The following is a 14,873-nucleotide window of genomic DNA, read 5'->3' on the forward strand; positions in this document are numbered from 1 at the left end:
TGCCGTCTCTGTGCAGCGCGGGAATTGATGACCCAGCTTCAGTGGGACACCTCCAGCATTAGCTCGACGCTCACCGGCAGCCGCTCTGACCGAACGGTGGCCGCCACATCCACGGCCTGCGTGATGCTGCACAAGCGCACGTGCACACGTGGGGCAGGTGGTCCTGAGTGCGCCCGCATCGGCGCTGCGCAGTCACCCGTCTGCCACTGAAGTGGCGTGTTGTGGCCGATGCAAATGTAGCGCAGAAGAGTATGGGGCTCTGTGTGTGTACGTGTGTATGTTGAACTTCTTTTTGCGCCATACGTCGCCAACCGCACAAATCGGAGGTGCGGGGGAAAGGACCAGAAACTAAATGCACAAAGATCAGTTCTAAAGAAATTAGATTTCAATCTTTAATAAATCAACATTTCAATCTAAGAAATGAGGTTTCAATTTGATACGGCTCGCGACCACGTGAAACCCATCACTTCGACATGGCCCACAAGCAATATCCATCACTGTGAGCATCTTAGCCGCACTAATCAGGTACTAGAGGGAAATATTTTTTTCCTGGCTATAACATGGTGTTTCTAATTTTAGTCCGCTTCTGTCACAGCTGAAGGCCCTAGCAGTGACAGAACAATTTCTGATTTGAAACCCCACCTAATTTACTCCTGGTATAAGCACAACCGTTTATTATAAACCTTGCTGACATGTGCGCCCACCTCCGTTGCGTTTACGGTCAGCTGCCACAATGCACAGCGCGTTTATAATAAACGGTTGTGCTTATACCAGGAGTAAATTAGGTGGGGTTGCAAATCAGAAATTGTTCTGTCACTGCTAGGGCCTTTGGCTGTGACAGAAGCGGACTAAAATTAGAAACACCATGCTATAGCCAGGTCAAAAATATTTCCCTCTAGTACCTGATTAGTGCGGCTAAGATGCTCACAGTGACGGATATTGCTTGTGGGCCATGTCGAAGTGATGCGCATCATGCGGTTGCGAGTCGAATCTAATTGAAAACGAATTTCTTAGATTGAAATCTAATTTCTTAGAGATGGAAAACTAATTTCTTTAGAACTGCTTTTTGTGTTTAGTTTCTGGTCCCTCCCTCACTGCACCTCCGATGAGCACAGATGATTACGTATGGTGCGAAAGAAGTTCAACATTCATATATACAATCAGTGGCTTGACTACGAGTTGTAACAGTGTCAGAGAGGGTAAAACCTCTTCGTAGTTTTTCATATTTTGATACTGGAAAAAAAGGTCCCATTTTGTAGATGCTCACCCCGAGCTTTAAATGCTCCGATAGTGGCATTGTCTTCGTGCTGTTCCTCTTTTTGCGTTTTGCTCTGGCCTAACACTGGTTGAGACTAGGCCCTAAAGAAGGCTGTCTCTGGTGTCGGCCAATCAGTTTCAAAGACAATGCATATATTATCAGAGCATGTTTGTTTACATGTTCACCACAACAATGCAGACATGATTCCTTGAAAAAGGTTTCTATTTGGTGTTTGAACATCTTAATACCTGTTTTATTGCCAGAAAGTGTTTAACCTATTCTTATTTTTTAATAGTTGTAAAAGTGTGTTTATATACTGCCCTACAAAGCCAGCGATGTGGCATCAATTCCCGACCATCGCTAACGCCGCCACTGCAGCTTTGCACTTTAAATCTAGATTGAAAACTAATTTCTTTAGAACTGAATTTTGTGTTTAGTTTGTTGTATCTTTCCCTGCACCTCCGATTATCCCGGTTGGCTAAGTACGGTGCGAAATAAGTTCAACATACAATCCATGGATATCCAAAACGTGATATGGGCCTCCTCTAGGGCGAGTCGGCCTCAAACGAGTACCTGATACAATGTACCAAAAATCCGCACTGAGGAAGGGCAACAATACCAGACCTGGCGCTAACCACACCACCACATTGTACGCTGTGCAGGTATTAATAGGTGCTTGCCAACAGAACTTACCCCAACGGTTTGTTCAAGGCTACATGAGAAAAAGTCGTTTTATTCATGCAGCATTATAAAGTGTGGCATGGCCAGAGGTCGGCAAGACCTGTAGCTCCGGAGACTGTGTTGTGGCTCTTGAAATAGAGTTGTTTTTTTACTGAATTCCAAAAAATGGCTATTCTTGTTATTTTGTTTGCCGGCCCCTGTCCGTGGAAGTCCAGTTGACCATTGAAGTCCAGTTTGCCATGGAAACCCAGTTTACCATGGAAGTCCAGTTTGCCATGGAAGCCCAGTTTGCCATGGACAGGGGTCACCAACCTGTGGCTCATTAAGGACTGTTTTCGTGACGCTATTTATTAAGGACCACCGTCTCGTATTCACATCCATTGTGGCTCTTTTGAAATATTGAGGTTTTATTTTACCGAATTGGAAAAAAAAGTATCTTCTTGTTATTCTGGTTGCCGACCCCCGGCGCACGGTGAAGTATCCCACGGTGAAGCGCGGCATGGTGAAATGTGGCGTGGTAAACGTGGGTGAATCAAACGGTGCAGCGGGAGGGGTCACCTGCACCGGACAGCATCAGCATCATGGCTCCACTCCCCGACCCGGCCTCCAGCACCACGTCTCCCGGTCTCAGGTCAAGGTGCATGAGCATGGCACTCACATCCTGCCATGATAACCATCATCATGACCATCATAACCATCATCATGACCTTCATCATAACCATCATCATGACCATCATAACCATCATCATAACCATCATCATGACCATCATAACCATCATCATAACCATCAGCATGTCGGGCACCGTGTTGCGTGTCCTCGTCCACGCCTTTGACGCTGGCGTCAGGTTGCGTTTCATTCGACGGATGGCTGCCTTGGCCCTGTGCCTCCTGTCCCGCAGACTCCGCATCAGGGCTGAAGCTCTGGGGACCCAGGAGGATGGCGAGGCGTGCGGCTGGGGACAGGGAACGGCGCCACGTGCCGCGCCGGACAAGGGGTGAGGAGGCAGCATCCGCGACCTGGGAACAAGGGGCAGTGGAAACGCCATCATGTACACCTGCAACAACAGGGCTCTTAAGAGGCAAAATCTGGCCCACGAACTCGCATCCCTTCATCGTACCATTAAACTATAAACTATATTTTATTTTACCACGTAAGGCCCACTGAGCTATAACGCTCTTTTTCAGAAGCAACCTGGCTATCACAAATGAGAGCTCATACAGTGGCTTATCACGTGGACATTTCTAGCAGCCCAATACTCTTAAACGCATGTTTTTTTTTTACATGGAGGGAAAAACCTGAGGACATATATAAAAAAGTACCACCGTGGCTCTGAAATTAAATGACAGTGCTAAAGTTAATTCGTTTGTGCGAGTGCGTGATATAATTTAGTGAATGGTCTTGGACACCATATCGACTGTGTTGTAATGTGTTGTGGAGGTGCAGGCCTGAGGTGTGAGGACTGTAGCACAGAGGTGGTGGTGATTCTGAAAACACTTATGGAATTAAAGTTTGGACACACCTGGCCTATAACAAATGCACGAAGTTTATGCAGCAACACCTCAATGAATCACCAAGACACACATTTAGGAGGGTCCTGCATTGTGATGTTCGGTCGTAAATTATATATTTTTACGTGGTTCTTGTGGGATAAATTGGTGATACCACTTAATAGATCTGCTGCTAGTTATATGTATGTTGAACTTCTTTTGCACCGTACGTAGCCAACCGTGCTAATCGGAGGTGAGATTGTTGGGTTCATGATACCCACTTTATTGGTGGAGTGGCAGTCAAAGGATGGAACATTGTCTGTTAATGCGTGAGAAGCTGGCTTTTATATTTAGTGCAGTTTTAGGCAACTATTTGATCAATCTGGCCGTGTTTCCTGAAGGGCGAGTCACTACAAATCACAGCAATATATATTCGTATTGGATCGATAAGGAGTTATCGAGACTTACCGCTACAGACGGACAGAAATAGACGAATAGAGGGAATACATTAATGGCAGTGTTCTTCAGTAATTTTCAGAAGGAGGGGCCCACTTTCGCCGATAAGACATCATCGGGAGTGTGGTGAGGGCCACCACACATTTGAAACCATTGTTGGGTTTTACAGCAGCACGATAATGATGACAATGGGGGGTGTTTTCACTCTTTGTGTATCGTCGGTGGGGGCCGCAGGTCAGGTGCCGGACTAAGGCCCCTGGGGCCCACCAGGGCACCCGCGGTGGCCTTGCGGTGAATGAAACCGCATTAACGCTTTCAACCTCAGTTGGAATGAATGTGTTTTTTTTTTAACCAACTGCCAGGCCCAGTAAATAAACATCACCACCAGCGGAGTGTGAAATCCCCCTGCCTTGGTGCATAGCTTCAACGGCTTCACACAGCCAGCCCCCAGCATGCACCGCGCACTGTGACGTGGCCCCGTGTGCCGGCTCCCGTCATGCACCGCGTGTTGTAACACAAGGCTACGTTATTAGTCGGAATAACCGTGACTTTAAATTTGCTTTTTTTTCCTTCTAAATCTACAAACCTGTCAACCCATACAGTTCTCTCCGTATTCTTGTACAGGGAAATTGAGTTTTCAGGTCCGTACGGCATACAGACATTTAAATACGGGCAACAAAATATCTATTTGTTTGTGTTTCTCCCTTATGATGGGACTTTGTAGGATGAACGTTGAGATTTATAAGGACACTGGGTAATCAATAATGTCTGAATTGGTCTGTAATAAGGTAGGGCACTGATAAGGGGTTGACAGGTATGAATCTCTAGCATTAAACTCGCTATTGACACATTTTTATTCGATCTTCATGCAGCGTCTCGCCGCCCTGTGTCTACCATGCCAAAAGGAGGACAGTGCAGCAGGATTCATCATTGTACTGTACTTCTATGCTCCGCGCCTTAATCGACCCACACAGAGCAGCCGTGGTGAAATATGGTGAAGAACCCCCGCGAGAGACACTGCATGGGGGGAGCGGCCTTCATAACGAAGTGAATCGCCAAAGGGCTGTAGATTAGCATTTATAATTGTAAGCTTATCAAACGTTGGGGCTGTCGCCAATGATCTGTACTCAGGATGCAATTCTGAATTTCGGATTTATCCGTAATTCCGAATCGTGTTTATTTTCACAGCCAACAGCCCGTGACATCGTCTCCATTATTCTATGGTTCTTTCGGTAAGTCAGGTAGATAGCAAAAATATAAAAAGTGATTAAAAAGTGATTTTACCGATTAAAAAGTGATTTTACCGATTAAAAAGTGAATTTACCAAAAAAAGTTACTTTAACGAAAGAACCATAGAATATGAATTCCTGCAGTCACTAAAGTTTAAGTCAAAATCGCTCCCTTACCACAATTATTATAATGCTGCAAATATGTAAATGACCCTAAAACTTTTTCGTAAACTGTCACGGGAAAATTGTAAATGTTCATCCGCAACGTGACCTTAGGGGCCGTCCATAAATGACGTCACGCACCTAGGGGGGGGGGGTCAGACATTTGTGCCGATGTGACGAGGGGGGGGGGGTTGAGAAATGTGACGTCACATCAAAATGCGCAACTTAAATAAATATAGACACATTCTACTTAATTAAATAGACTTTTTTCTCCTACAACATCAGAGTGCAGCGCCACATTAAATACGCACTACAATGACAATAGTTTAAAGCGATTTGAAGCATGTTTTACTTTCAAAATGAAAATATGGTTTTGGGGGGTGGGGCAGAGCTTTGTGACGTCATATTTGAGGGGGGTCTGACTTTTTGTGACGCCGTGAGACGGCCCCTTAGACCGAAAGCTTTAAGAGGTTAAAAACCTCTACATCTGGCATGTTTATATTCTTAGTTTTTTCGGTAAAGTCACGTTGAAGAGAAACAACAAAATAATAAAATATATATAAAACAATAAAAAAAATTCTCACGACGTTTCGACCATAACTCAAACGGTCATCTTCAGGTGTGTTGGTTTGCATAAATTTATTTTTAAACGGCGCATTTATTTATTTATAAAAAAAAGGACGTTAGCGTCACGCGCAGCGATTTGGCAGTTTACCCAGGACTAGTCCATCTATATTTTGAAAAGAGGAGGGGGGAGACGAAATTTTATAATGTATGCTGTCTGAAAGCCAATGTAAGCGTGAACAATCAATTAAGAACTGAAATGGAAAGATTTGATAAACCATTTCGTTCTTAATTGATTGTTCACGCTTACATTGGCTTTCAGACAGCATACATTATAAAATTTCGTCTCCCCCCTCCTCTTTTCAAAATATAGATGGACTAGTCCTGGGTAAACTGCCAAATCGCTGCGCGTGACGCTAACGTCTTTTTTTTATAAATAAATAAATGCGCCGTTTAAAAATACATTTATGAAAACCAACACACCTGAAGATGACCGTTTGAGTTATGGTCGAAACGTCGTGAGAATTTTTTTTATTGTTTTATATATATTTTATTATTTTGTTGTTTCTCTTCAATGTGACTTTACCGAAAAAACTAAGAATATGAATTACTGCAGTCACGAAAGCTTTAAATCAAAATCTGGCATGTTTGTTAGGGGGGGGGGGGCACAACGTGACGTCACGTCTTACCTGTGACTCTGTGACGTCACTCGCCCCGCGCCCTTCGCTTTCGATGTGGCCAGGGTGCGAGCCCGCACGGCTGGCGAGCTCACGTGACGGCACGCAAAAGCGGCGATGCATGTGCCCAGACGCGCGGTTTGACGCGGACCCTCGTAGTCCCCTCAGGTCTCGGAAGTTCGAGGTCATCGGTGATGTCATTTGGCGTTCCGAGTGGCCGTCGCACGTGCGTGACGTCACCACTCGACGGCGTCGACTGTCGATTCCGAGGCGTTCGGTGTGAGCGATTCGCTATCGCGATTCTTGAATCGATGGCGTTTCGTCTCCCGTGGGCTGTTCCTGCGGCCGTGATGGCCACGGCCCCTTTTGTGCCAGGCTAGGTGCACCTTGAGGCCGTCAAACGTGGACTCCACCTGCTCCGTCTGTGTGAGATAGAGGGCGTCGCGGTGGCTAAGAGATGTTAACTACCTCGCTTGGTATACGGGAGGTCGTGGGTTCGATCCCGACCCTGACCCCTGCTATATATTTGGAGTTTGCGTGTCTCTCCTCCCGTAGAGATGTTAACTACCTCGCCTGGTATACAGGAGGTCGTGGGTTAGACCCTGACCCCTGCTGTATATTTGGAGTTTGCGTGTCTCTCCCCGTAGAGATATTAACTACCTCGCTTTGTATGCAGGAGGTCGTGGGTTCAATTCCGACCCTGACCCCTGCTGTATATTTGGAGTTTGCAGTGTCTCTCTCCCCGTGGTCGCATGGATTTTTCTCCGTGCCCTCCGGTTTTTCCTTCCACATTTAAAATCAACATCACGCGTTTAGAGTCGATCATCGATTATCCACGAGGGAGGGGACGCCAGATTTTCAAAAACTCCGGATAATTAATCACTAAATAATTATTTAAAATAGATGATTTTTGCACATTCTTGTATGACATGTTTTTAGGTGTTATATGTTTTTTTTATTTGTTTACTGTATGAAATTGTCAGACATTAACATACAATGGACAAAAATGAACATCCAACTTTAAAAAAAGTTACTCTATTTACTGTATCGTACTTACCACTCCAATTTCGAAGACTACATGGGTTTATGTATATGAGCGCAGTATTATTGTATGTAGTGTATAATGTAGTGTATATATTTGACACTGAAATCAAGCATAGCTACTTTGTGTGTCATGTTTTGGTGATTTCGAAAACGTTTTTTGGTTTGGCCATGTTTTTGTTTATTGTAGTACGGAGTTAGACTGATGGCCTTAATCTAAGTTGTCTTGTGGTTGTTGTTGTTGTTTGACTTGCATCCCACTGGGATTTTTGCACACAGTGTTGGTGTACGGTGCTTTTTCAGGAATATTTAGATGTTTTTTCCTGCATTTTCTGTTTGCACAGTCGCATAGTCACTTTAAGATGTTTTCTTGTTTATTTTTGTGTTTGTTGCGGTTGCACCCGATTCACGAGCCGAATGACTCACATGGCTATACCTAATAAATGGAACTATCAATGGAACTATGTGTAGTGTCTTCAAAAATTACTCACACCAACACGTAACAAGTCACCTACTTACACTTTATTCACCTATTCTTGCACCAGTTGTAGGCACTCCTATAACTATCTATATCAGTGGTTCTTAAGCTGGGTTCGATCGAACCCCAGGGGTTCGTTGAGTCACTCTCCGGGGTTCGGCAGGGGTCAAGACACACACAGTATAGCAGCCCGGTTCGCACTAGCAATGTCGGGCCGTTTTTGTCAGCCGTCAAAAAATTGGCAACACACAATTTTTCTTCGCTGTGTTAGATTACAAGTGTTACACAAAATAAATTCAGCCCACTTGTATTAGTCGTGACGTCACGCTCCGCTTGGCCATCATTGGCTGCAGCTGATCACGCCACATTGCGTGATCAGGAACTTGGTGTGCTCAGTAGTCGACTTGTGGCTGTTGTGATTTTACGTCATTTGTGATTTTCTTTTAATCTTTCAATCCCTTCATACTAACTATGTCGAGCAAAAAAAGAAAGTGGTTGGACGAATATGTACAATATGGATTCACGTGTATAAAGGAACGTGATAGGAGTCAGCGTCCTCAATGCATGATTTGCAATGCCAAGTTGAGCATTTCTAGTCTAGCACCGGCAAAACTAAAGGAACACTTCCTAAAGCTGCATGGAGATGGGAAATACAAGAACACAACGCTCGCTGAATTCAAGGTGAAGAGAGCCAGATTCGATGAAAAGGCTACTCTGCCTGTTCTCGGCTTTGTACCCATCGACAAACCGATCGTCACAGCATCACAGTTGCGTACCTGATCGCAAAGCAGGGCAAACCACACACCATTGGTGAAACACTCGTAAAACCAGCTGCGTTGAAGATGGCGAATATCATGCTGGGAAAAGCTGCTGAAGATAAGACGACATGAGCGATGAGAGCTTGGCTCAAGTAGTTCTGATTTCAAGCCCAATAAAATTCAGCCTCCAACTCGACGAGACCACTGACGTTTCCAATCTAAGCCAGCTTGTATTCGTGGGCAATATGAAAGACGACGTGATGAAGGAATATTTTTTTTATTTTGTAACGATCTTTCGTGGAATATAGTTTCTGCAGTTTGTTCGGACGGAGCTCCAGCCATGCTGGGACGACACTGGTTTTGGAGCGCTGGTGAAATCCGATGCACCACACATCATTGTTACGCACTGTGTTCTGCACAGGCATGCGTTGGCAACAAAAACCTTGCCTCCAAAACTGCCAGAAGTATTAAAAATTGTAGTTGAGTGTGTGAACTACGTGCGAAATAGTGCTATGAAGCACCGCATCTTCAAAGAGCTGTGTAAGGAAATGGGCTCTGAATTCTAGATACTTCTGTACCATTCTAACGTTCGGTGGTTATCCCGGGGAAAGGTGCTGAATCGTGTTTTTGCCATGCGTGTGGAATTAGTCCTGTTTTTGCGAGAGTACCAACATTGTCATGCAGATTGCTTCGAAAATTCTGAGTTCGTTCTCATTTTGGCGTACATGGCCGATATTTTCGATGCTCTCAATCATCTCAATCGACAGATGCAGGGTGGTGGAGTCAACATCATTGAAGCGGAAGAAAACCTGAAGGAGTTTAAAAAAAAGCTCCCTTTATGGAAATGACGAACAGAGAATGATAACTTCACAAACTTCTCCCTGCTGGACGACTGTGTAAGTAAGATCGAAGACGTGTCTGGAATTGGAGACATTTCTGTACCTGGGGAGCTGAAGCAAGCAATTGCCATGCACTTAGATGAGCTCGCAAAGTCTCTCGACGGATACTTCCCCACCACAGAGTCATATCCAGCATGGGTGAGACAGCCGTTCACGTTTAGTGTTGCGACAGCAGATGTCAACGATGAATACCTCGAGGAAATCATTGAACTTCAGCAGAGCCAGCTTCAACAGCAACTCTTCAGAACAACAACGCTCTCAACGTTTTGGTGTCACCAAATCGTACCATACCCTCTAATTGCTAAGAAAGCCCTTGAGATACTCACACTGTTACAACGTATCTTTGCGAGCAATCTTTTTCGAGGATGGTAGACCAAAACTAAGAAAAGGAACAGACTTTGTTGCGAAAATGATATGAGAGTGGCACTTGCCAAGGTGAAGCCGCGCATTTCTGAACTTGTATCTGAAAGGCAACAGCAAAAGCCACATTGATTTGCAGTAAATATTCACTGAGTTATGTTTTTGTGTGAAATTCATGTTTTGTTGGTTTTGTTCTTTGAACACAGTGATTTTGTGTGCAACTGATGCATGGTTAATTTTGTGCACTAATAAAATATATACCTATGTTTTGAAGAAATCATATTTTATTTTTCCAATTACGAAGGTTTCGGTGAATGCACTGATGAAGCTTGCAGGGTTCAGTACCTCCAATAAGGTTACGAACCACTAATCTATATGATCACTTATGGTTAACTTCTCCCCACTCTTATCTACCTTTCGCCTCCCTTATCCTGCGCTCAGCAGCTCTGCTCTCAGCAACTTCGCACACAGGGTCTCCGCATGCAGCGTCTCCACACACAGCAACTCTACACCTCGACCGCTGCCCTCACCTACGCTCCCTCAGACCCGCTCACCCGTCTGTCCCAGGTGAGGGAATCACTATCACCCGCCTGGCGACGGCATAAGGGTTGAGGTTCCTTTGACGGCTGGAGCGGCTGCGGCGAGATGTCTTCACACTTGGTCCCCGGCAACAACTCCCCCGCTCCGCTCACGCACACTCCCTTATTTTAATTCCTCTGCTAATTATCCAAGACCTCTCGTGCGTCTCTTTAAGCTGTCGCCAGGCTAGCGCCTGTCAGCCCATCAATCAACCAGTATCTCCCGTCTCCCTGGCAACACCTCCGGTCTCAGCGTGCACAACCGGTCGACTCCGTTTGCACCTGGTTGCCCCTTAACAACTGGCGGTTTGCCCGTGCAAACCTCATGCGCACCTGTTTGCCCTCAGTTGCCCTGGGTTAACTGTGCGCACCGCGTATTTCACTACTCTACACATGCACACGGTGGCGATACCTGGACTGGGTCACAGCCTTTGGAGCGGTTTTGTCGGATTGGCCCGGGACAGCTGGATAATGTTGGAAGCAGCCGGATTATCGATAATCAACTATTTATCTGCTTTACATTTTCACGTGACAAAGCCACTTCGTTGAGCTATCATTTGTGGTAGCCAGGTCGCTTCTGACAGCTCAGTGGGCCTTAAGTGGTAAAATAAATAAATCAACTTTAGTTTTTGGTTTAGTGCATATATGGGTTTTCTCCAAGAGCTCGTTTCCTCCTACTTAAACACGAATCTAGTTACAACTCCCCAATATAGTGAGGATCCCAGAGCTTGAGCATTTGCTGGCGCCGGCTCACTGCTTGGCTGCTGCTGCATTCCCACTTGTCTGTGGTTCCTGCACGCTCTTCTCGAGACGTTCTCTCGCTTCAAGAGCGAGTGAATAACTGCGGCGCGTTACGAGTTGAAGTTATTTTCTGCTGCAGTTGGAATTAGTGGTCAGTCGGCTTTGTTAGCTTTGCACCCAAGCTTTGGAACGCCTTGCCACTTGAAATCAGGCAGTCGGTAGACATTTAAGTCTGCTTTGAAAACCCATCTCTTTTTAAAGTGGCCTACCCTCTATAGTTTGGTCAGTTGGCCTGTCTTTATTTTTGTTTCCTGCTTTTCATGCATTGCGCATTGGGAACCTAGGATGGAATGCGCATTATACATTTGAATTATATTATTCACATTCTTGCGCCTCTTCCCCTAAATGATATCCTGATTCTTCTACTATTGATGTTCCATCACGAGACATCAGTATCCATTTTGTACTTTAACACAGCATCGCAACCTCCCTGCATTTAAGAATGCAAGTCTCAAGTTTATTTTGTTTAACCACATGAGGATTGAAGACGCTAGGATAGAGCCTCATTTGCAAGAGTGACCTGGGCATCAGCCCACGGAAGTCGATATGACAGTCATTCACGTAACTTTAAATTCTTATGGGCACCAGCATGAGTCACAGCAAGGCCCCTCAGTAACATTTATGTGTAGCTATGGAATTGACAGCAAGGGCATTGCGGTGGCGAGATGTTAACTACCTCGCCTGGTATACAGGGGGTTGTGGGTTCGATCCCGACCCTGATGCCTGCTGTATATTTGGAGTTTGCGTGTCTATCTCCCCATGGATTTTTTCCCTAGGTCCTCTGGCTGCTATAAATTTCCACGTGATAAGCCACTTCGTTGAGCTGTCATTTGTAATAGCCAGGTCACGTCTGAAAAAGAGCTATACAGCTCAGTGGGCCTTACCTGGTAAAAAAAAAACATTTTTTAGTAAGTTGATACAGGAGTGCTTCAAGAAAAGCCAAAAGCATTGCATTCGTCCCTGTGTGTGTGAAAAAGCAGGTGATTTCCCAATGCACTCCATTGGGTCCGATTCTGGTGTTGATAGTGGCAGTTTGTAGTGATATTTGGTCCGAAAAAAATTCGAATTATCCCTCAGTTATCAAGAGCAACTGCCTTTCTACCAAAACGTAATTCAGGCCCGGCCAAATCACCTTTGACGAACAGATCATAGCTCAGTGGGCTGTACCTGACAAATAGAACAGTATATCCATGAATGAGAGGATATTATTCCTCTGCACTAATCACACCTCCGATTAGCACCATTGGCTAAATACGGTGCGAAATAAGTTCATCGCACATACAGAAAGTTGCAAATCAGTAATCAACTTGAATGGGTTTTGGGCATTGTTAGAAAGTACACTTTATTGCGAAGAAAATGTCATCAACTATTCACTTTGCAATTTACACAAGACCTGAAATATCTTGAATTACAGAACATTGACATCCCTTAGCCAAGAGCGATGCTGAAGCGTGGGAAGGTAACTAGGAAACATAAACCATTGTGAAGCATGCACAGTAAAGCCACCGCCTCCGCTATAACCGTGCATGTGGCCGCATGACATTCTCGCCAAATCTTATAAGCCACAGGCCCTGAGGGGGCATGCATATGCGTGGATTAGCACACACGGTACGGACACCATAAACTGCGCACAGTGACATGCTGATGGACAATCGACTTCCGTGGTACTGTACACCTAAGTTTTTTTTACACAGGGCACAACCTCCTGATGAGACTCGAGGAAACGATAAAGAAACCATTGTATTTTTTATTTTACCAGGTAAGGCCCCACTGAGCTGTGGTAGCTATTTTAAGAAGCGACCTGGCCACAAATGATAGCTCAACGAAGTGGCTGATCGTCACGTGGGAATTGATAGCAGCCAAATACTCCTTAAGCGCATGTTGATTCTAAATGTGGAGGGAAAAACCCTAGGACCCGGAGAAAAATCCACGTACCCACGGGGAGAGAGAGACATAGAGGCGAACAAAGCCTCACCAGGGTTTTCTATGACGCATTGCTATTAAGAGCCCAATAATTGGTATATTGAAATGTGATTTTATTGCGGAGGGTAAACAAGCTCCCTTTTTGTGACTTTATGTAAATATATTGGTTTGAATAAAAGTGTTTGAGGGATTTTGCATTTCTCTTTGCTGTGCATAACTATGTTGGAACTGCATCTGACAAACAATTGAACTAGACATGCGTAGGTATGTACAACTTGATAACACTGTAATCAACTTAAAACTGACACTGTATATTGTTAGGGTTCTAGATTTAAAGCTTTCGTGACTGCTAGGATCCATACTCTTTGGTTCTATTGGGTAAAGTCACGTAGGTAAAAAATAAAATAACAAAAATCACGACGTTTCGGCCACAACACAAGCGGCCTTCATCGGGTGAAGGGACGAGACTGTCTGGAGGACAGCGCTGGAGTGAAAAAAGCCACGCTCAGATCACGACCTTTAAGCTGTGTGAGAAGAAACAAAGCGCCTTGACAAAGGAATTAGCATATAATTTAGCATTGAAATGGCTCATTGAAATAGCTAAGTTAAAGTATACACATCCGCAGAGGCACCCCTTGACAAAGGAATTAGCATAGAATTTAGCATTGAAATAGCTGAGTGATTAGCTTGTAACTGGTCACAGAAATAGCTATGTTAAAGTCAGAGCATATACATTCACCGAGGCACCTAGTACAAATCAAACAAATTCTCCGATACCAGGGTTTTTATCAGAGATTTGTTCACGAGGCAATTCAGATCTACAAACACAGACACAAATTCAACCGAGAAGATGGTTTCAAATTAAGCAACCATTGGAAAGATGTTCTAAATCGAACTAAACATTAAACTAATTTCAATGGTACAGTATATTTTTCAAGTAGTGGTACCCCAAACTTTCGCAGCTCTTATAAATTCCCTTTTCACACGATCAATAGGTAAACTCCTCCCCCCCCCCCCGCGCCAAACGGCAAGTCCACCGGCACGTACACCACCTCTTTTCTAAAATCGGCCAATCAAATGCTAATTTTTATGCTAATTTCTTTGTCAGGACACCTTGTTTGCTCGCACACAGTTTAAAGGTCCGCGGTCTGGGCGTGGTTGTATTTCGCTGAATTCTCCTGTTTGATTTGTACTAGGTGCCTCGGTGAATGTATATGCTCTGACTTTAACATAGCTATTTCTGTGACCAGTTACAAGCTAATCACTCAGCTATTTCAATGCTAAATTCTATGCTAATTCCTTTGTCAAGGGGTGCCTCTGCGGATGTATATACTTTAACTTAGATATTTCAATGAGCCATTTCAATGCTAAATTATATGCTAATTCCTTTGTCAAGGCGCTTTGTTTCTTCTCACACAGCTTAAAGGTTGCGATCTGAGCATGGCTTTTTTCACTCCAGCGCTGTCCTCCAGACAGTCTCGTCCCTTCACCTGATGAAGGCCGCTTGTGTTGTGGCCGAA

General features: G+C 44.6%; 1 long non-coding RNA gene across 1 annotated transcript; it reads right to left on the bottom strand.

Annotated features, from left to right (window-relative positions):
* Positions 1-407: 407 nt before the first annotated feature.
* On the bottom strand, positions 408-6,956 carry LOC142930582 (uncharacterized). Its single transcript, XR_012946540.1, has 3 exons — positions 6,528-6,956; positions 2,743-2,956; positions 408-2,600 (listed from the first exon to the last, which is right to left on the bottom strand). It is a non-coding gene; the product is annotated as an uncharacterized LOC142930582 (long non-coding RNA).
* Positions 6,957-14,873: the final 7,917 nt, after the last annotated feature.

Source organism: Petromyzon marinus, chromosome 42 (assembly GCF_048934315.1).
Source record: "Petromyzon marinus isolate PM22_M1 ecotype Great Lakes invasive population chromosome 42, UKy_Petmar_22M1.pri1.0, whole genome shotgun sequence".
In the NCBI taxonomy this organism is placed as follows: domain Eukaryota; kingdom Metazoa; phylum Chordata; class Hyperoartia; order Petromyzontiformes; family Petromyzontidae; genus Petromyzon; species Petromyzon marinus.